Source organism: Plecotus auritus, assembly GCF_963455305.1.
Source record: "Plecotus auritus genome assembly, chromosome: 7".
Classification (NCBI taxonomy): domain Eukaryota; kingdom Metazoa; phylum Chordata; class Mammalia; order Chiroptera; family Vespertilionidae; genus Plecotus; species Plecotus auritus.
Genome location: NC_137774.1, coordinates 58,371,339 through 58,394,397, shown reverse-complemented (window position 1 = coordinate 58,394,397; position 23,059 = coordinate 58,371,339). Strand labels below are relative to the sequence as shown.

Sequence of the window (23,059 nt, the reverse complement as noted above, 5' to 3'; positions counted from 1 at the left end):
GCCAAGGTGCTGAGGCTTGGACTGTCAGCAATGAATGAACTACACTATAAAACAGGAGAATTTGGCCTGGCCGGTGTTGCTCAGTGGTTAGAGAGTCATCCCAAACTGGGAAGAGTTGCAGGTTTGATTCCCAGTCAAGGGCATGTACCTGGGTTGCAGGTTTGATACCCCAAGAGTATAGGAGGCAACCAATTGATGTGTCTCCCTCACATTGATTTTTCTCTCTTTTTCCTGCTCCCTCCCTCCCTTCCACTCTCTAAAAGATCAATGGATAAAATATCCTCAGGTTGAGAATTAACCAAAAAAAAAGGTTTTTTTTCCAAATTACAAAATGAAAACCCTGAGAAATCTGTTCTGTGTTAAAAAGAACATCGCTTGTAAATCGTAGAACCAGGCTCAGGTAGATTCCAGGGACCCCAAGATTTAGGGTTTTTCTTTCTCAGAAGTGCTGGGATTGCACAGAAAGAGGTGCAGATTATGAAAGGAGCCACTTTGGGCTAAAAAATTAGGAAGGATTTTTATTCTCTTTAGTCTAAGAGACCAGGCTTGGTGAGCAAAGGAAAAACTTGTATTGCCACCACAACAGTCTAGCTTATTATTTATAAACTAGAGGCCCAGTGCATGAAATTCATGCAGTGTGGGGGGGGGAGGTTCCCTCAGCCCAGTGTGCTCCCTCTCGCAGTCCAGAGCCCTTGGGGGATGTCCCACTGAGGGACCTAAGCTGTCAGTTGGACATCCTTAGCACTGCTATGGAGGCAGGAGAGGCTCCTGCCAGCACTGCTGCACTGGCCAGCGGTGAGCCCAGCTACTGGCTGAGCAGCTCTCCCACTGTGGGAGCACACTGACCACCAGGGGGCAGCTCTTGCGTTGAGCATCTGCCCCCCGGTGGTCAGTGCGCACCATAGCGACCAGCCGTTCTGCCATTCAGTTGATTTTCATATTAGCCTTTTATAATATAGGACTAGGGGGCCGGTACATGAAATTCGTGCACTAGGGGGGGAGGGGGTGTCCCTCAGCCCAGCCTGCACCCTCTCTAATCTGGGACATCCCTCTCACAATCCAGGACTGCTGGCTCCCAACTGCTCACCTGCCTGCCTGCTTGATTGCCCCTAACTACTTCTGCCTGCCAGCCTGATCACCCCCTAACCACTCCCCTGCCAGCCTGATTGATGCCTAACTGCTCCCTTGCCAGCCCAATCACCCCCAATTGCCCTCCCCTGCTGGCCAGGTCGCCCCCAACTGCCCTCCCCTGCCAGCCAGGTCGCCCCCAACTGCCCTCCCCTTCCAGCCTGATCGCCCCCAACTGCCCTCCCCTGCTGGCCATCTTGTGGTGGCCATCTTGTGATGCATGGGCGTGGCCATCTTGTTACCACATGGGGGCGGCCATCTTGTGACCACATGGGTGAGGCCATCTTGTGACCACATGGAGATGGCCATCTTGTGATGACATGGGCGTGGCCAACTTGTGACCACATGGGGCAGCCATCTTATGATTACATGAGGATGGCCATCTTGTGTGAGGGTGTGATGGTCAATTTGCATATTACCTCTTTATTATCTAGGATTATCCTATGTTTTCCTCTAGAACATTTTTCCTAAAATGAAAATGGCTTTCTGTGTGCAGTTTACTTAAGCAATAAAATATAGAGTTAATTCAAAATTCTACCCCAAGAGTTAAGAAAACTGCTATCATTTTAAGTATATCTCCCTTCAGACATCTCTACATGCACACATTTCCTTTCTTCTGTTTTATCTCTGTATAATTTACTATTTTAGGTTCTTAATATGGATGCAAAACATGTAAATTTTCAACTTTTATTCCTAATATGTGCATTTATGAGTGCACATTTTTTCCTAAGTTTTGGTATGTGGTATTATCATTTAGTTCAACTTATTTTCTAACTTGAATTGTGATGTATTTTTGGGGTTAGAAGTGGATTTCACAACTTTTAAATATAAGGAGTTTCTAGGTACTTCAGTTCCTGATTTCTGGATTAACTACAATGACAACAAGAAACATATTGTATATAATTTCAATTCTTTGAAGTTAGTTGAAACCTGCTTCATAGTCCAGCAGGTTCACTTGAAAAATAATTGAAATGCTCCTCCACTGCCATCTCGTGTGCATCTTGGGAGTAGCACCTCAGTGCAGGTCAGCAGGACAAGGGTGTGGCTATAGTGGAGCATCTCTAAGTGCTGAATGAAATGCTATTTAGGAGTGTATTTCAGAACTTTTAAAACTAAGAACTTTCCTATCATCAACAAGTGACAAGTGCTGGCAAGGATGTGGAGAAAAAGGAACCCTCGTGCACTGCTGGTGGGAATGCAGACTGTGCAGCCACTGTGGAAAACAGTATGGAATTTCCTAAAAAATTTAAATATGAAACTCCCATTTGACCCAGTAATCCCACTTCTAGGACTATATCCCAAGAAATCAGAAAAATTATATGTACCCCTATGTTCACAACAGCACAATTTACAATAGCTAAGATTTGGAAACAGCCTAAGAGCCCATCAACAGATGAGTGGATTAGAAAACTATGGTACATTTACAAAATGGAATACTATGTAGCTGTAAAAAAGAAAGAACTCTTACCATTCACAATAGCATGGATGGACCTGGAGAGCATTATGCTGAGCGAAATAAGCCAGTCAGAGAAAGATAAATATCACATGATGTCACTTATTTGTGGAATATAATGAACAAAATAAACTGATGAACAAAAATAAATCCAGAGACTTAGAAGCATCAAATAGACCGTCCAACCTCAGAGGGAAGGCAGGGGAAGGTGGGGGGAAGGGGAGAGATCAACCAAAGACTTGTATGCATGTGCAACTTGGGAATATTACCTTTATTATTTTTCAGCAGGAAAGGTTGTTGGGTGCAGTGAGTTACCTGATTGTTGAATGCAGTTTGCTGCTCAGGTTGTTGAAGTGTTTTACATGCTTACTGAAGTCTTGGTGTGAGACTATTCGTTCTGAAAGAGGTATGCTCTGTCTCTGAATGAGAGAGGTGTGTTAAATTTATTACGATTATAGATGTATCTAGTTTCCCTTGTAGCTCTCTTCTATGTACTTTGATTTCATGTTATGAAGTGCTTGTGAATTTGGATATTTCTGGTAAAATGAAATTATTGATATGAAGTGCTCTTTATTTATAGTAATGCTTCTTGCCTTCAAGTCTCCTGTGTTATCATATACTTTTTATTTTGTTTATGTTTGCTTAATATATTTTTTTGTATTCTTTCACTTTTGATATCTTTGTACCCTTAGGTTTTTGGTAGCTTTCAGTTTTTATATTAGTTATGAGTAAAGTGAGTTAATTTTTGGTTCAATATTTTCCCCATTCAGTTGTTCCAACACTCTTCATTATATAATGCATATTTTCCCACTGACCTAAGGAGATATTTTTATTTTACCAAATTTCCATATTTATTTGAGTCTATTACTGGACTTTGTTTTCTGTTCCATCAGTTTATCTATTCACAGGACATTATCCAAGTTTTTTAATTACTGTAGCTTTATAACACAACTAGGCCTGATGCATGAATATTCATGCAAGAATGGGCCTTCCTTACCCTGGCTGCCAGCACTGCCTTTGCTCTGGAGCCACCTTTTTGCTCTGGCCTGGAGCCGCCTTTCCACCTTCCCATACTGCCCAGAGGCCCGGAGTGGCTGGGGCAGTGCAGAATGCCTGCATCATTGCCATGGCAATGATGCAAGTGTCCCACCCCGCCCCTGGCTGCTCGGCGCCTGCGTATGCAAATTAACCCATCTTTCTTAATTTGCATACTCACTCCTAATTGGCTGGTGGGCGTCACAAAGGTATGGTCAATTTGCATCTTACTCTTTTATTAGTGTAGATACATTATTCTATTTGTTTGGGTAGCTTTTATTCATTCATTTTTTTCAGAATTTTATTTAAAAAATATTTTTATTAATTTCAGAGAGGAAAGGAGAGGGAGACAGAGAAACATCAGTGATGAGAGAGAATCCTCGATCAGCTGTCTCCTGCATGCTCCCCACTAGGGAGATCAAGCCTGCAATCAGGACATGTGACCTAACCAGGAATCAAACTTTAACCTCCTTATTCATGGGTCAACCACTGAGCCATGCTGTCCAGGCCAGAATTTTCTTTTACATTTTTCATTTTAACATGTGAACTTAAATGAGCTTGTTTTGGTCTTAAAAATCTTGCTGATATTTTAATCAAATCATAATAAATTTATAATCAACATTGGGAGATTGACATCATTATGGCTTTATTTTATTTTTTTACCCAAGAATACGATGTTACTGTCCAGTTGTTCAAGTGTCAGTTATTGGGTAGCATTTAAAAATTTTATTTATATACATTGTGCACATTTTTTTTTAAACATATTTTATTGATATTTCACAGAGAGGAAGGGAGAGGGATAGAGAGCTAGAAACATCGATGAGAGAGAAACATCGATCAGCTGCCTCCTGCACACCCCCTACTGGGGATGTGCCCGCAACCAATGTACATGCCCTTGACCGGAATCGAACCCGGGACCCCTCAGTCCGCAGGCCGACGCTCTATCCACTGAGCCAAACCAGTTTCGGCTACATTGTGCACATTTTTGTTAAGATCATTCCTAGGCATCTTATGTTTTGTTGCCATTGTACATTTTCTTCGATTATATATTTCATGTACTGTTTTAAAGGATATGTATTTATATGCATGTTATCTCTCTCTTCCTCTCTGAAATAAATAAAAAAGATATTAAGTGAGTAAGATTAATGATAGTTAGTAAAAAAATCAATATGAACTTTTGTTTCTTCACCATATAAGCAAGTATTCAGACATTTTGGGAGTACATGTTTATCACCATTTCTGATTTTAAAAAATATATGGTAATACTGATTTTCAGAGAGAGAGGAAGGGAAAGGGAGAGAGAGACTGAAACATTGATGAGATAGAGATATCACTTCAATTGGCAGCCTCCTGCATGCCCCCTTCTGGGGACTGAACCCACAACCCTGGCATGTGCCCTGACCAGGAATCAAACCAGCAACCTCTTGGTGCCTGAGAGAATACTCAATCCACTGAGCCACACCAGCCAGGCTGAAATGAGATTTAACAATTAAACTAAAGTAACTTATTCTCAACTGAATGATTATGTCAATGAATGTGGAACAATCTACTAATTTATCTTGTGGATGTAAAACTTTTATTTAAAGTTTCAAAGGTGGGAGCGCAGCATTGGACTTGTAAGGATATAGGCTGCTTGAGGAAGGGGGCAGGCAGACCGCCATGGACAGCGCCGGAATTGGTCATGCTGAGTAGAGGTAGGAAAGAGGCAGCCAGCCAGTTCATTTGGCTGCAGCTGGCCACTGGGTAAGATGCGCTTTCATTCCTCTCCGAGAGCTGGCCCATTTTATCCAGTTCGGTCAACATGGATTTCAGGGAAATTCTCATGATAGCTTCTAAAGGACAAGGAACCAACAGCATACCAAAAAGGTATAGTTTGGCAGTGGGTCCTCCCAAAAAAGACCCCAAAGTTAAGGTGTCCAATCAGCAGCATACAAGCTTTTCTCAGAAGAAAAGTGGAGGAGCTCGGACAAAAAGCCTTAGAGAAAAAAAGGAGAAAAGAAGAAGTAGTGAAAAAGTGAATTGAGCTAAAACATGAGAAGAAAGCAAGAGCTATGGCCAAGAGGACAAAGGACAATTTCCATGGTTAAATGGGATTCCTGTTGAGGAAAAGTCAAAGAAAAGACAGGCAATGGAAAGCCACTAGTCAGGGAACAGACCAAGAGTATGAAATAGAAGAAGAGGAAGCATTCTTAGAATACAATCAAGCAGCATCAGAGCAAGAACCTCCTCCCAAAGTTGAAAGTAAACTAAAGGTCCCCCTTAAAGTGCCCCACCATCATGAGCTTCACTGACCTACTCAGGCTGGCTGAGAAAAAGCAGTATGATGTGAGAGTCCATGTCCCGTATGGTTCTGGGTTTGGGATCTGGAGAAGGGCTGTGGACAAATGATGAGACAAGACAAGAAATAATAATGTGGAAATAATGGGGGCCAGGCGGAGAGTCCAATGCAAGGGCAAGGACTTCACTGGTACCCAGGCCCTGCTAGCCTTTTATTCAATTTTAGATACACATATTGCCCTTAGGCAGGCAATTCTGGTAACGGACAGACTATCTTAAAGGTCAGTAAATATTAGTAAAGATTTACTTTGAGACTATTTGGTCAGGAAATTGCTTGGGCCACCATTGTCTCGAATAAACAATCAGTGCATAGCTTTGGCCCTTGCCAGAGCTCAAGGTTCATGAGCCTTCTGCGTTCCTTGTTTACACTTTTCTGATAGGGAAGGCAATGGGTAGCTTTCAACATCTCCCCCTTCTCTTTTTCTTAATAAATGTTGAAAACTGAATGCTACCTGAAGGGTTCAAGTCCTTTTAAGACTCTTCATTCCACATCTGCAGACTAGAAATAAACATAAGAATAAAAATGAGACAAGCAATAGTGGTTATGCTGAGAGGCAAATGTAAGGAGATCCAGTGGAAGAGATTAAATTCTTTCATGTCTTTTTTAAATTGCTGCCAGGCATCTAAGGTATTCATTTGTAAGTTTGCCTGGGATAGTTGTACAATATGCTGTTGTAATTCTAAAATATCAAGGGTTGTGTTACCTTTACCCCAAGCACCAAGAAAGTGATTTTTTATTGATTCCCAATAGGGAACAGGGGTGGCGGGGGGGGGGGGTATAACACAAATCTGGGGAAAAATTATAATGACACTACAAAGATATTCTTTGCTCTAAGCTGTGGATTTTATCACCCATCCACAAGACTGTAGACTTTAATGCTGATATTCTATCTCAAACTGGCTATCAATTCTTTTTTGTATAGATAGGTCTTAGTTACATTTTTCTTAAATGGTTGTGCAAACTGAGAAATTTGAACAGTTTGTACCATGGATGAAGCAGCAATGCCCACAGAAGTAAGTAACGTTATGAGGGCAAAGAGTTCTGCAATTAACATTCCAGGAAATCTTTTTTGTCTTTTTAAGATTTTTACCAGATCATGTAACAGTAGGTTTGATGAGATTCCCAAGGCTGGGTTAGGTTAGTAGGAAACTAAGCGAAAGCCGGTTGTTTTAAAATCATGAGGGAATCCTTTTGGAATGTAAAATTAATACAATGGGATAGTGTGCAGTCTGGCTTGTAATATTAAGGTGCATCTGGATGGGGCCTGAGAGGAGTACAAACGGATCAAATACACAGGCAGTGGCAAATACTGTCTTATTGGGAGTTCCCCATAAGGTACGAATGGAATTATCTGAGCTATAGTTAAAACTATACTATTTAATAGGTGCAAGTGCAGCAGCTAATTTCCATTGCGTATTTTGTAGGGGCCAGTTGTCATGTTGAAATTGAGATCCAACAAATCCTCCTCCATGCCATGAAATGGAGTGATTAGCTTTAACATATAGATAGGATGTGTTCTCCTTCCATTTTAGGGTGCGATTGTTACTATATGCAAACCCGTAGGGGCTCCAGTCCACAAAGGAAAGACTGTTATTAAGTTTGCTGCTGGTGGGGTGGTCACTATAACAGTCTTGCCAATTAATTTCTTCCTCGGTGGGGTGCCATTCATAAGACTTCTTACATAACGGCTTAGTGGGGGGGGGGTGTGTCTTAGTAAAGTTACATTTTCTGCACCTCTCCCCAGAGCAAGTAGTGATAGTAGATGTATTTGGGCTTTTGCTTCCCCCTCCTTTGGTGTCCATGTTAGCCAGAAGCCTCTTTTTAATTTTACACACAAAGGAGCTGTGGTTTGGTTCTGTGTCATACAAAAGGGAAGCTAGGTGGCGACACCCATGTAATTATACTTTGTCCATATACTTCCTTGCCCCACCCGTGGTCCTCCTGGGTGACCAAAGTGTTTGGTGTTATTGGTGACTACATTAGGCAGGGGATCAGCCCACATAAGGGGTCTTACCCATGGAGGGTCAGGAACATAAGTCCAAAATACTTCCCCATTTGCCCCGGTAGCATTACCGCACAGCTGATGACTGCCCGCAGGGCAAGAAAGACATTCTCAGGCGTTCTTGGGGTTCTGGTCTCCTCACAAATTCACTCAGCTTTCTGGACCATCTTCTTCACCATCCCCCAGGTGACCTCTGGGCTATTTGTCTCATCCTCTTCCCACTCCTTATCTTCAGTGGGTTGCTTGGGGCTGCTGCTATCTGGGCTGGGGCAGTCAATTGTCTGCAGCTGTAAGGCGTGGCTCCAGGTGCAAGGTCCTCATTAACCTGGCCAGTTCCTCCCTCGGATCCATGTAATATTTCTTGTGGGAATCCACATGGGCTTCGAGAAATTTTCTGGAAATATACAAGCGTACCCTTGACCAAATGTTAACAGGGGATTGGGGCCCTTCCATAAACCAGACTCGGGATCTTTCCCTTTAACCAGACCATTTTCCTTTGGCTTATTCTGACACCAGTTTATTTCCATGGGTGTCGTGCCATTGGCATCACAAGTGAAAAAATTTAAAGTATTTAAGGCTTAGTGTAGTCTACCTACAGGCGATTTCTCCATATTCCCCCTTTTCTGTTTTTCAAGTTGGAATTTTAGCCTATGATGCTGGTGTTCTATAATTGCCTGTCCCTGCGAATTATATGGTATTCCTGTAATGTGCTGAATTTTTCACTTTTTACAAAATTGCTGGAAGTGACAGCTTGTGTAAGCAGGTCCATTGTCAGTTTTAATAATTTTTGGAATTGCCGTGATGGCAAAAGCAGCTAGGCAATGATTAATAACCTGTTTTGCCATTTCCCCTGTAGATGCAGTAGCCCATAGGCCCTTTGAAAAGGTATATACAGAGACATGCAATGCCCCAAGGTGTCCAAAAGGAGTATAATGTGTTACATCCATTTGTCAGATATGTTCCCTTATCAACCCTCGAGGGTTAATTCCTGTATTAGGCCCTTGAGGCAGATGTAACATGCAAGTGGGACATTCTCTGATAATCTGTTTTGCCTGCTGTTGAGTGATCCAGAATTGTTTGGACAACATTTTGGCAGGCTGATGTAAAAGCTGATGAGATTCTGAGGCCTGTTTTAATAAAGCAACCAATTGATCGGCATGTGCATTTCCTTTTGTTAGCCGGCCAGGTAATACACTGTGAGCTCTGATGTGAGTGATATAAAAAAGATATTGTCTCTGTTGTACAATCTGCTGAACTTGTTTAAATAGTAAAAAATAAACTTTGGTCACTGAGCCATTTTAACAGAGCAGTTTCAATTCTATTCACTAGGCCCACAGCATAAGAAGAGCCAGAGATAATATTAAGAAGCTCTTGGAAATCCTGCAATGTAGCCTTAATAGCCTCTAATTCAATTCTTTGTACAGAAGTATGACTGATCAGTCTGAGTCGGTCTGAGTTCATTGTATGATAGGCAGCTTTACCATTCGATGATCCATCAGTAAAAACAGTTAATGCTCCAGGAATAGGTTCCTGCCTAGTATTTTTTTGGTATAATAAGGGCGTATAATATAAAAACTGTAGTAATTTGTCTTTTAATAGGTGACAACTAAGTTCCCCTGAATATCCACTTAGTCCAATTTGCCAATTCAAATCAGTTTGAAATAATATTTCTAATTGCTTCCCAGTGAGGGGAAGGTAAATGCATTGGGGTTCTTCTCTAAGCTGCCTGCAGTGCTTTCTAAGTTGAGATATCAACTGAGCCATAAGTTCTATATATGTAACCGCAGTTTTAGAGGATTGATGCCCTAGTCAGTGGTTCTCAACCTTCCTAATGCCGTGACCCTTTAATATAGTTCCTCATGTTGTGGTGACCCCAACCATAAAATTATTTTTGTTGCTACTTCTTAACTGTAATTTTGCTACTGTTAGTGAATCACAATGTAAATATCTGTGTTTTCCGATGGTCGTAGGCTCTACAGCAGCAGTTCTCAACCTGTGGGTCACGACCCACAGGTTGAGAACCGCTAGCAGGGTCACCTAAGACCATCAGAAAACACAGATATTTACATTACGATTAATGTACCCTAATAATTTTTGGAAGTCATTTAAAGTTTTAAGGCAATCTTATTTCCACCTTTTGAGGCCTACTACATTGGTTTTCAATTATGGTTCCCAGATATTTGAAAGGCATTTCTTTCTGTACCTTTTCTGGAGCAATTTTTACATTGCCAAAGTCTGCTCTTCCCATGGACTTGCTAAGAGCAAGTCATCCATGTAATGAATAATGTAACATCGGGAATATTTGTGCCTTAAAGGCTGAACAGCTTGAGCTACATATTTTTGACACTAGGTGGGGCCATTGGCCATTCCTTGAGGCAAAACATTCCATTTATATCTTTTCATGGGTTCTATATTATTAATAGCTGGCACTGAAAATGCAAATCTCTGTTTATCTTGAGGTGCCAAGGGAATGGTGAAGAAACAATCCTTAAGGTCTACTACTATAAGAGACCAATCTAGAGGGATTTGCGAAGGCGCTGGGAGTCCAGGCTGTAAAGCTTCCATGGTATGCATAGTAGTGTTAACCGCTCTAAGATCATGTAACAATTGCCATTTTCCTGCCGCCTCCTTAGGTATAGTAAATATAGGGTGTATTCCACGGACTATTGGAAGGCTCTATGTGGCCAGCCTCTATTTATTCCTGTATTAATTCATGAATATGACCTAATTTCTCCTTGGTTAATGGCCACTGATCCACCCATATAGGTCTATCATCTTTCCATTGTATAGGATCTGCATGAGAGTGAGGAGATTGAGCAGTGACCACTCCTCAAAAGGTTGATATCCTGCCGAAACCGGTTTGGCTCAGTAGATAGAGCGTAGGCCTGTGGACTGAAGGGTCCCAGGTTCGATTCCGGTCAGGGACACGTGCCTTGGTTGCGGGCACATCCCCGGTGGGAGGTGTGCAGGAGGCAGCTGATCGATGTTTCTCTCTCGTCGGTGTTTCTGGCTCTCTATCCCTCTCCCTTCCTCTCTGTAAAATATCAATAAAATATATTTTTAAAAAATGTTGATATCGCCCTAACCGGTTTGGCTCAGTGGATGGAGCGTCGGCCTGCAGACTCAAGGGTCCCAGGTTCGATTCTGGTCAAGGGCATGTACCTTGGTTGCCGGCACATACCCAGCAGGGAGTGTGCAGGAGGCAGCTGATTAATGTTTCTCTCTCATTGATGTTTCTAACTCTCTATCCCTCTCCCTTCCTCTCTGTAAAAAATCAATAAAATATATTAAAAAAAAAATGTTGATATCCTAATCCTTGTCTTCCTGGGTTTCCTTTGGCTTGGATGGGCTCTTTAATTCCCTGATTATTTTTTCCTAAGCTTTGACCAGTCTGATATCCCATCTGATTTATTAACTGCTGTCATTTGCCGGTAATAATAAAAGCTTGTAAACCTTCTAAAACATCCCGGCCCCATAAATTGACTGCAATCCCAGAGACTATGTAAGGCTGAAACCATCCTGCCTGTCCTTCATCTTGCCAACTTAACACTGCAGCACTGTGTTGTGTATTATCAGGAACTCTGATCCCCATGATAGAGCTTATAGCTTCTACCATGGACCAACTTAGAGGCCAGAATTCTTTGCTGATAATGCTGACATCGCTCTAGTGCCTACTAAACCTTTAAATCATTTTCTCTCTATTCTTAAATTAATCATAGGATGGGTTTTGCTAATTTCATGTATCCAATAGATATCTGAGCTTCCAAATCCTTGTGTTTCTCTTTTCCTATTTATAGCTTCGCCTTGCTGAATAAAAGGTAGAAGTAGTATCTGAGCAATTCTTTGTCCTGAAGTAATTTGCATAATATGATTACATTCTAATATTACCTTAATTTCTCCCTCATAGTCTGAATCTATGACTCCAGGCAGAACAGTTAGTCCTTTCAGAGTTTTTCCACTTCTCCCTAAGATTAATCCTAAAGTTCTTGGTGGCACAGGTCCCCAGATTCCTGTAGGAACAGCTTGCTGAGCCATATTTGGGGTCAAAGTGACCGCTATAGTACTGTTAAGAACTAGGCCTGGGCTCCCTGGAATGGCTCAGCTGAGGGAGTCCACTGTGGGCCTTGCAGGGCAAATTTCCCCTATTGATGACGGGGCTGGGGGGGCCGTTTCCCTGTGGTTGGCCATTCCCTATGTCTTGATCTAATGGCTGCCCATTTTTATGAAATTTCTATCTACATTAACCAACCCAATGGTTTCCCTTCTGACTTCTAGGACACAGAGAGGTTTAATCTGTGTTGACTGAATTGGGAGGCAGAATGCTCACGCCTTTCCCTAGATCGCCACCTTGTGTCCTTCTTGGTTGCTTACTTTCTTTTTAAAATGTCCTGTTCTTCCACAATTATAACACCTTTTATTCCCCACTGTTACAGCGGCAGCAAGTAAGTTTGCTTGAAAAGTGCCTGACCCCACATTCTGACATGCTCGAAGCATTTCTGTAATGGTACTATTTTTTTCTCAGAGGCGTCAGGCATTTCTTACAATCAGCATTGGCATTTTCATAAGTTAATTGCTGAATTAACATGTCTCCTGCTGTTTCATGTTGAATCTGGCATCTCACTGCTTGAGTGAGGCAAGCCACAAAGTCAGAAAATGACTCTGTAGGCCCTGCATACATTTACTAAAAGCTCCCTAAGGGTCCCCCCCCCTTTTTTTTTAAATGTTGTGATTTTTTTTAAAAAAATATATTTTATTGATTTTTTACAGAGAGGAAGGGAGGGGAATAGAGAGTTAGAAACATCGATGAAAGAGAAACATCAATCAGCTGCCTCCTGCACACCCCCTACTGGGGACGTGCCCGCAACCAAGGTACATGCCCTTGACCGGAATCGAACATGGGACTGCTTTCAGTCCGCAGGCTGACGCTCTATCCACTGAGCCAAACCGGTTTCGGCCAGGATCCCCTTTTGATGGTAAAGCCCACCAAGCTCTTCTTCCACAAAGTCTAATTTGCTCATATGCCTGTTGCACATAATTTAGCTGATTTTGTATGCCATAATATTGTCCCAGTCCTGTCAGCATTTCATAAGTTATTTGAGCATTCAGCCCACAGTTTGCATGGGCTTGCTCCTGACATTTCTCCAAAATTTCTCCCTTCCATAGTAAATAATCTCCTCCATCCAGAGTTGCGTGAGCCAGAGAATACCAATCATAAGGAGCTAAGAATGCTTCAGAAATATTAGTCATAATTTCTCTGGTAAAAGAGCTATAGGACCATTCTGGACTATGCTTACATGCAAGGACTTTATCATTTTAAAGTCAAATTTTTCATGATGTCTTATTATATGATTCGGGAGCTGTAGGTCAGCTACTTGTATAATAGGAAAAGCAAGTTGATCCTCCACCGTCATGTGCTTTAATCCTTCTCGGATTGCTCTTTGCATAGGTGATTCTATTAATGGTGAATTAAATGTTTCAGGATTAGGACATGGAGGTGGAGGGGGCCATGAAGGCGATTCCTCCAATTTTTCTTTTTGCTCCTCTTTAGGAGCAGAAGGTGCAAGGGGAGGAGGTTTATCCTCTTTTGTTTCTCTAAAAGGCTCTAGCAAATGCAATACCATGTTCCACAAGGAGAGACAATTTGGAGGCAAATTTTTCCCCTGCTGCTGAGGTTTTTTCAAGTTATGACTAACTCTTTCCCAACATTCAACATCTAATGTACCTTCTTCAGGAAACCAGAGATTATGTTCTATAATAACATGCAAAAACTGTAAGAGAATACCTTCTAACACTTTAATTCCTTTATCCTTAAGCATGCAAACCAAAAGTCTACAATAAAGTTTCTCCCCTTTTGACAAATTCTGCCCCATTAGCCTGGCTAAAAAAAGACGTTCCCACTTTACTTACAGATCTCAACTTCTGCAGCTGGCTGTGGGCTTTGCACGCTGAGAATTTCCCCACCTATCTGGTGAATTCTTTTTCCCCACCTTGCTGGTGAAACTTTGTTTTTCTGCTCCAGGCAAATCTTCTTCTCCAGATATCCATCATTCGAGGTGCCAGATGTGAGAGTCCACGTCCCACGTCACTCGGGGTTCGGGATCTGGAGAAGGGCCGTGGTCAAATGATGAGACAAGACAAGAAATAATAATGGGGGGCCAGGTGGAGAGTCCAATGCAAGGGCAAGGACTGAACTGGTGCCCAGGCCCTGCCAGGCTTTCATTCAATTTTAGATACACATATTGCCCTTAGGCAGGCAGGCAATTCTGGTAACAGAAAGACTATCTTAAAGGTCAGTAAATATTAGTAAAACTTTACTTTGAGACCATTTGGCCAGGAAATTGCTTGAGCCACCATTGTCTCGACTAAACAATCAGTGCATAGCTTTAGCCCTTGCCAGAGCTCAAGGTTCATGATCCTTCTGCATTCCTTGTTTACACTTTTCTGATAGGGAAGACAATAGCTAGCTTCCAACAGTATGAACCAGTGGAAATCAAGGTAGTGAAAAAAAAAAACACACACACACAGAAAAGTGACCTATGATTGCACAAGAACTTAGGAAGTGAAAACTTCTTGAATGAAGACATATGAAAAAGAAGCCTGAAGCAGATGCAGGACTACCTCTGACCAAAATGGTGCCTTCTCATACAGAAAGTATGGGCACAAAAACTTGCAGAGTTTCCAGGGACAAGCATCCTTCTCCCAAAGGTACTCCCCTTCCTCATGCTGAGAAGAAATCCAGACCCAGCACAGATAAGAAACATTTAGGTTTGTTTTCATCCAAATCCATGCCAGGAGAGAGAACCAAAGTAGGATCTAGCAACTGCTCCCAAGCCTCACTTCGGAAGGACCATGACAGGCCTGTTTACAATGGGGCTGGAAAGACCCACTTGAGCACCTTTTCACCAAGTGTTCCAAAGACTCCTGCTAAAGGGACTCAGAAATCTGTTACTTAGCACACAGCCAAAAAAATCTCCTCTCCATCCCAGCCATTCCAGACCTGGACCTGTGGTCTCCCCACATAAGGCTAAGAGTCCAGGTGTCAGGCAGTCAGGCAGCAGCTCCAGCCCAGTTCCTGGGCAGCCCATCACAGGGAGTCTTTGGCCTATGGTTAGTTCTGGCTCCATGCCCAGGCACCAGAATGGCAGCTCTAGCTCAGGACCTGAGCACTCGATAAATCAGTGGGACCAAGAGGCCAGCCAGTGACTTAAATCCTCCTGGAAGGACAGTCAGCAGTATAGGTGGCTCTGGATGACCTATCAGTGGCCCAGGTGGTTCTAGGAAGTCAGTGGTCAGTTCTGGTGACTCTGGGTGGCCTGTGCACAATCCACATAACTGACGACCAATGAGTGGCTCAGTGCCCCCCAGGCGGTTAGTCAGTGGCTCTGGGTGATCAGTAAGTGGCAGTTTCAGCTAGACAGACTGTCAGCAGTTCAGGCCCTAGAAGACCAGTGAGCAGCTTGGGACCTGGGTGAATAGTTAGTAGCTTAGATCCCCCCATAAGCCCAAATGCACTTTTGTCTCAGAAACAATATCTTCTAAGAATATCATTACCCAGCCCACCAATGGACAGATGAATGGAGTGAAGCCTTCTTTAGCTGGCTATAGATCTGCCCAACGTTCTCAAGGGTTTCCCTTCCCTGGTGGTTACAAAAGAAAGTGAGAATATGTAGAGGAGGAAGATGAGAACTATGACTCCAAAATGGAAGATTTTATCAAAGATGAAGGAGAATCTCAGGAAGAAATATCTAAGCACATTCTTTGGCTATGACCGAAAAAAATACAAAGATAAAGAAGCAAAGAGTTTAAGACCAGGTATGCAAGAGGACTTGGAGGAAATGAGATCGGAGGAAGAAGCAACAAAATTCGGAGAGGTCAAGAAGCTGAAAAGACGTTAGCTGCTGCTTTTATTTATTTTTGTGAAACACTGGAGACACTCTACTGCAAAGAAGTCCTGCCTTTGGACTGAAGAAACCCATTATAATTTTAGATTTACTAGTGGCCCAGTGCACGAAACTTATGCATAGGGGTGGGGGGAGGGTGTCCCTCAGCCCGGCCTGCACTCTCTCCAATCTGGGACCCCTTGGGGGATGTGCGGGATCGGGCCTATGCTGGCAGTTGGACATCCCTCTCACAATCCAGGACTGCTGGCTCATAACCGCTTGCCTGCCTGCCTGCCTGCCTGATTGCCCCTAACTGTTTCTGCCTGCCAGCCTGATCACCCCCTAACCACTCCCCTGCTGGCCTGATTGACACCTAACTGCTCCCCTGGTGGCCTGATCACCCCCAACTGCCCTCCCCTGCCGCAACTTGCCTTCTCCGCCGGGACCCACCTCCTCTGCGTGAGGCGAAGGAGATGCTCGACCCCCAGGCCTCACCACACGAAGTGGCTGCTGCGCCCCACCTCCTCTGTGCACTTGGCCATCTTGTGGTGGCCATCTTGTGGCAGCCATCTTGTGGCAACATCACGTGCGAGGGCCACTTAGGCTTTTATTAGTATAGATACTTGGATCCTCAAGGACAAGGAATGGATACTATACACTGAGTGGCCAGATTATTATGATCTCTGAATGCATAATACTCTCCAGCCAGCCTGGCCAGGGGGAGGGGACATGGGCTGTTGGCCGGCCTGCCTGCTGGTTGAGGGGACAATTTGCATATTAGCTTTTTATTATATAGTATATACACTGAGTGGCCCGATTATGATGCATTCAGAGATCATAATAATCTGGCCACTCAGTGTATATATATATTTTTTAATATATTTTATTGATATTTTTTTTTTTTATATATTTTATTGATATTTTACAGAGAGGAAGGGAGAGGGATAGAAAGCTAGAAACATCGATGAGAGAGAAACATTGATCAGCTGCCTCCTGCACACCCCCAACTGGGGATGTGCCCGCAGCCAAGATACATGCCCCTGACCCGAATCGAACCCGGGACCCTTCAGTCCGCAGGCCGACGCTCTATCCACTGAGCCAAACCGGTTTCGGCACACTCAGTGTATATTTTGAGCATAAAGTATTTTCAAATAATTTCTAGGGTGAGAGCTGTAGTGCAGATGACATAATGCCCAGTGAGTGCTCTTAGGAAGTTAACTGCTCACAGATGCCAGCCTCAATCCTGATGAGCTATGCACCCACTCAACAGCCAGCCAATCTTCTTTTGTTCCTTTGCTATTTTAAAAAGGAAAAAATATTGCCTCTTGACTTCCATAATTCTGTTGATGGGTGAGTAGGGCAATGGCCGGCTCCCAATCAAACTTATTTTGTCTTTTTATAAGGAATCTGACCCTTCCATGAATATTGTCAGCAATAAAGTGACCTGTTCTAATCTATATATTTGGATTGAGAACTTGAAAATGTAGAGTAGGCTTTATAATTATATGGATGTCATCTCTGTGACTTTGAAGTAAAAAGTAGAATAAATTATATTGTATTCTATATTCATGGATTGGATGCTGAGCATTCTTATTCACTAATTTAGGTGATTAGGCAATTAACAAAAAAATTCAAGTTAAAAAACAAGTTATGCTATATGGTGTAAGAATATTCTTTTCCAAATTTTCCTTTCAGATTTATTGTAAAATAGACAATGTTACTGTGCTTGTTTTGCTCTAAAAAGTCATTTTATATTGTAGAAAAAATATTTTATTCAAAGATTAGAATTGAAAGAGTAATAGTTTAAAAAATAAGCAAGTGACACGTGAGGCTCCCCTTACTCCCCCATTATAAAGATATTTTGGAATCCAAAGTGCCTTTGTGTCTCTTGATGTTAATGACTTTGTATTTTTATCTTAAAATTCCTTAGCAATTAATGGCAAAAAAAACCCCACAAAACTAAATTCATGTGTATCAAGAGAAAATAAATAATAAATAAATAAATAAAGTTTCAAAGAGTACCAAAATTTTGCATTGGACGTACTGATTTTAAGCTCATTGTTAAGAAATAACATTCCTTTCTAAAAGATTTAGTTGGAAAAAAAACTGGTGTAAGAAGAGAACTTTACCAGGAGTTTTTTTTAATTTTATAAAATTTTTATTGTTTAAAGTATTACATTTGTCTCCATTTCCCCAATTGGCCTCTCCCTGACTGCTCCCACCCCCCAGCACATGCCCTCACTCCCTATTGTCTGTGTTCATTGGTTATGCTTATATGCATACATACAAGTCCTTTGATTGTTCTCTTACCTCACCCTCCCACCCTCCCTGCCTTCCCTCTGAGGTTGGATGGTCTGTTCGATGCTTCTAAGGCTCTGGATCTATTTTTTGTTCATCAGTTTATGTTGTTTATTATATTTCACAAATGAGTGAGATCATGTGATATTTATCTTTCTCTCCAGGACCATCCATGCTGTTGCGAGTGGTAGGAGATCCTTCCTTTTCACAGCAGTGTAGTATTCCATTGTGTAGATGTACCACAGTATTTTATTTATTTTTTTAACCTTTTTTTATTAAGGTATTATATGTGTACATATCTTACCATTGCCCGCCCCACCCCACTACCATACATGCCCTCACCTCCCAATGTTTTGCATTGGTTGGTTACTCTTATATGAATGCATATAAGTCCTTCAGTTGATCTCTTATTTCCCCCACCTCTCCTTAACCTTACCGCTGTAATTTGACAGTCTGTTTGATGCTTTACTGCCTCTGTATCGATCTTTTTGTTCATCAGTTTATAATGTTTTTCATTATCCCCAAATGAGTGAGATCATGTGGTATTTTTCTTTCATTGACTGGCTTATTTCACTTAGCATAATGTTCTCTAATTCCATCCAGGTGCCTACAAATGGTAGTAATTCCTTCTTTTTTATGGCAGCATAGTATTCTATTGTGTAGATGTACCATAGTTTTCTGATCCAGTCATCTGCTGATGGGCACCTAGGCTGTTTCCAAATCTTAGCTATTGTACATTGTGCTGCTATGAACATAGGGGTGCATATATCCTTTCTGATTGGTGTTTCTAGTTTCTTAGGATATATTCCTAGGAGTGGGATCACTGGGTCAAATGGGAGTTCCATTTTCAGTTTTTCCAGGAAACTCCATACTGTTCTCCACAGTGGCAGCACCAGTCTGCATTCCCACCAGCAGTGCACGAGGGTTCCTTTTTCTGCGCATCCTTGCCAACACTTGTCATTTGTTGATTTGTTGATGATAGCCATTCTGACAGGTGTGAGATGGTACCGCATTGTCGTTTTGATTTGCATCTCTCGGATAATTAGTGACTTTGAGCATGTTTTCTTGTGTCTCTTGGTCTTCCTTCTGTCTTCTTTCGAAAAGATTCTATTTAGGTCCGTTTCCCATTTTTTTATTGGATCATTTATCTTCCTTTTATTAAGTTGCATAAGCTGCCTGTAGATGTTGGAGATTAAACCTTTATCAGTGATAACATTTGCAAATATGTTCTCCCATACAGTGGGCTTTCTTGTTGTTTTGTTGATGGTTTCTTTTGCTGTGTAAAAGCTTTTTATTTTGATGTAGTCCCATTTGTTTATTTTCTCTTTGGCTTCCATTGCCCTAGGGGCAGTATCAGTGAAAAAGTTCTTTTGGCATATGTCTGAGATTTTGCTGCCTGTGGATTCCTCTAGTATTTTTATGGTTTCCCATCTTATATTTAAGTCCTGTATCCACTTTGAGTTTATTTTTGTGTATGGTGTAAGTTGGTGATCTAGTTTCATTTTTTTGCATGTATCTGTCCAATTTTCCCAACACCATTTATTGAAGAGACTGTCTTGACTCCATTGTATGCTCATGCCTCCTTTGTCAAATATTAATTGCGCATAGTGGTTTGGGTCGATATCTGGATTCTCTATTCTATTCCATTGATCTATATGTCTGTTCTTGTGCCAGTACCAGGCTGTTTTGAGGACAGTGGCTTTGTAATACAGCTTGAAATCTGGTATTGAGAGCCCTCTTACTTTATTCTTCTTTCTCATGATTGCTGTGGTTATTCGGGGTCTTTTTTTTTTATTCCAGATGAATTTTTGCAGAGTTCTTTCTAGGTCTGTGAAATATGCCGTTGTTATTTTAATGGGGAGTGCATTGAATCTATAGATTGCTTTGGGTAGTATGGACATTTTAATGATGTTGATTCTACCAATCCATGAACATGGTATGTTCTTCCATCTGTTTAAGTCTTCCTCTATCTCTTTTTTCAGTGTCCTGTAGTTTTCCACATATAGGTCTTTTACCTCCTTGGTTAGGTTTATTCCTAAGTATCTTAATTTTTTAAAATATATTTTATTGATTTTTTACAGAGAGGAAGGGAGAAGGATAGAGAGTCAGAAACATCAATGAGAGAGAAACATTGATCAACTGCCCCCTGCACACTCCCCACTGGGTATGTGCCTGCAACTAAGGTACATGCACTTGGCCAGAATCGAACTTGGGACCCTTGAGACCGCAGGCCGACGCTCTATCCACTGAGCCAAAACAGTTAGGGCAGTATCTTAATTTTTTTGGTGCGATGGTAAATGGGATTGCTTTTTCAGTCTCTCTTTCTGTAAGTTCACTATTGGTGTATAGAAATGCCATAGACTTCTTAGCATTAATTTTGTATCCTGCTACATTGCCGAATTCATTTATTAAGTCTGTTAGTTTTTTGATGGAGTCTTTCGGGTTTTGTATATACAATATCATGTCATCTGCAAATAAGGACAGCTTTACTTCTTCTTTTCCAATTTGGATGCCTTTTATTTTTTCTTCTTGTCTAATTGCAATGGCTTATACTTCCAGTACTATGTCAAACAGGAGTGGTGAGAGTGGGCATCCCTGCCTTCTTGCTGTTCTTAGGGGAAATGGTTTTAGTTTTTGCCCATTGAGTTTGATGTTAGCTGTGGGTTTATCATATATAGCTTTTATTATGTTGAGGTATGATCCTTCTGTTCCCACCTTGCTAAGACTTTTTATTAAGAAAGGAGGTTGGATTTTGTCATATGCTTTTTCTGCATCCATTGATATGACTATGTGATTTTTTTCTCTCAATTTGTTTATGTCATGTAACACGTTTATTGATTTGCGGATATTGTACCATCCTTGCATTCCTGGGATAAACCCTACTTGGTCATGGTGTATGATCTTTCTGATGTACTGCCAGATCCAATTTGCTAGAATTTTGTTGAGGATTTTGGCATCTACGTTCATGAGGGATATTGGCCTGTAATTCTCCTTCATTGTGTTGTCTTTATCTGGTTTTGGTATTAGGGTGATGCTGTCTTCATAGAAGGAGCTTGGAAGTGTTCCTTCCTCTTGAATTTTTTGGAATAGTCTGAGGAGGATAGGTTTTAGTTCTTCCTTGAATGTTTGGTAAAACTCTCCTGTGAAGCCATCTGTCCCCGGGATTTTGTCTGCCCGAAGCTCTTTGATGACTGCTTCAATTTCTTCCATAGTTACTGGCATATTGAGCTGTTTAGATTCTTCCTGATTGAGTTTTGGAAGGTTATATTTTTCTAGGAATATGTCCATTTCCTCCAGGTTGTCCAGTTGGTTGGAATAGAGTTGTTCATAGTATTTTTTAACAATCCTTTGTATTTTGGCGGGATCTGTTGTTATTTCACCTCTTTCATTTCTGATTTTGTTTATTTGGGTCCTCTCTCTTTGCTTCTTGGTGAGCCTGGCTAGAGGTTCATCAATCTTGTTTATTCTTTCAAAGAACCAGCTCTTGGTTTTGTTGATCTTTTGTATTGTTTCTTTGGTCTCGATGTCATTTATCTCCGCTCTGCTCTTTATTATTTCCTTCCTTATGCTTACACTGGGCTTTTCTTATTGCTCTTTTTCTAACTCTTTGAGTTGTGGGGTTAGGTAATTTATTACCCTTTTTTCCTGTTTTTTGCAGTAGGCTATTAGAGCTATGAACTTCCCTCTCAGGACTGCTTTCGCTGTGTCCCATAGATTTTGGATTGTAGTGTTTTCATTGTCATTGTTGCCATGGTGTTTTTTTTTTTGTTGTTTGTTTGTTTTTTAATATATTTTATTGGTATTTCACAGAGAGGAAGGGAGAGGGATAGAGAGCCAGAAACATCGATGAGAGAGAAACATCGATCAGCTGCCTCCTGCACACCTCCCACTGAGGATGTGCCCGCAACCAAGGCACATGCCCTTGACCAGAATCTAACCCGGGACCCTTCAATCCGCAGGCCGACGCTCTATCCACTGAGCCAAACCGGTTTCGGCAACCATGGTGTTTTTTATTTCTTCTTTGATCTCTCTGGTAACCCAGTCATTGTTTAATAGCATGCTGTTTAGTCTCCATGTGTTTGATTTCTTTGGGTTGTTTTTATTGTAGTTGATTTCTAGTTTTATGCCACTGTTGTCTAAGAAGATGCTTGATATGATTTCTATCTTCTTCAATTTGAAGAGACTTTGCCTATGTCCCAACATATGGTCTATCTTTGAAAATGACCCATGTGCACTTGAGAAGAATGTATATTCTGTGGCTTTGGGGTGAAATGTTCTGAAGATGTCAATTAATTCCATCTGGTCTAGTGAGTCATTTAGGATTGATGTTTCTTTGCTGATTTTTTGTTTAGAGGATTTGTCCAATGGTGATAGTGGGGTATTAAAGTCTCCTACTATGATTGTATTGCTGTCAATCTCTCTCTTGATATCCTCCAGGAGTTTTTTTTTATGTATTTGGGTGCTCCTGTATTGGGTGCATATATGTATACTAGAGTTATTTCTTCTTGTTGGATTGCTCCCTTTAGTATTATGAAGTGGCCTTCTTTATCTCTTGTTATGTCCTTCACTTTGAGATCTAATTTGTCAGATATAAGTATTGCTACCCCAGCTTTTTTTTCATTTCCATTTGCCTAGTAAACCTTTTTCCATCCCTTCACACTCAGTCTGTGTGCGTCTTTTTTTCTGAGGTGGGTTTCTTGTAGACAGCAGATATATGGGTCTTGTTTTCTTATCCAATCTGTTACCCTATGTCTTTTGATTGGGGCATTTAATCCATTTACATTTAAAGTTATTATTGATAGGTACTTATTTGTCGCCATTTTTATTCTTTACCCCCGTGTTCCTTCTTCGCTTCCTATTTTTTTTTTTACAGCAGACCCTTTAGCATTTCTTGCATTGCTGGTTTGATGGTAATAAATTCCCTT

At 41.4% G+C, this 23,059-nt stretch overlaps 2 pseudogenes across 2 annotated transcripts; both read left to right on the top strand.

The window, feature by feature from the left end:
* The first annotated feature begins 5,417 nt into the window (after nucleotides 1–5,417).
* On the top strand, nucleotides 5,418–15,208 carry LOC308252644 (protein SPT2 homolog; annotated as a pseudogene). The gene is made up of 2 exons: nucleotides 5,418–5,935; nucleotides 14,431–15,208. The product of its transcript is annotated as a protein SPT2 homolog (transcript).
* A 90-nt stretch (nucleotides 15,209–15,298) lies between these two features.
* LOC308252643 (protein SPT2 homolog) lies at nucleotides 15,299–15,851 on the top strand (annotated as a pseudogene). Its single transcript has one exon. The product of its transcript is annotated as a protein SPT2 homolog (transcript).
* The last annotated feature ends 7,208 nt before the right edge of the window (nucleotides 15,852–23,059 follow it).